This window comes from Bombus vosnesenskii, unplaced genomic scaffold (assembly GCF_011952255.1).
Source record: "Bombus vosnesenskii isolate JDL3184/JDL3185 unplaced genomic scaffold, Bvos_JDL3184-5_v1.1 scf7180000013309, whole genome shotgun sequence".
Lineage (NCBI taxonomy): Eukaryota > Metazoa > Arthropoda > Insecta > Hymenoptera > Apidae > Bombus > Bombus vosnesenskii.
In genome coordinates, this window is record NW_022882958.1 from 2,772,658 (window position 1) to 2,772,990 (window position 333).

The 333-nt window shown below is 37.8% G+C and overlaps 1 non-coding gene across 1 annotated transcript; it reads right to left on the reverse strand.

Annotated features, from left to right (window-relative positions):
* Positions 1-72, reverse strand: Trnaa-ugc. Its single transcript has one exon. It is a non-coding gene; the product is annotated as a tRNA-Ala (tRNA).
* Positions 73-333: the final 261 nt, after the last annotated feature.

Consider the following 333-nt stretch of genomic DNA (forward strand, 5'->3'; position numbering starts at 1 on the left):
TGGAGATGCCGGGGATCGAACCCGGGGCCTTTCACATGCAAAGCGAACGCTCTACCACTGAGCTACATCCCCGCGATACTTGTAAATGATTTTATATCCTGAAATACTGGCAAACTCCATAAGGCTATATACAAACAATAATTATAATATATTTGTAAACAATTCTCGTTAAATTAATGCAATTACCTAAATCATCGAAACAGATGTTCAAATGTATGCGTATATACTCATTTCGATTACCGATTATTACGAATACGGAGCCAGCTGTCTTTGCCGAGCTAATTCTGCAAATATGCAAGACCGATGTTATTAACAGATGTATCGTGTTCAAAA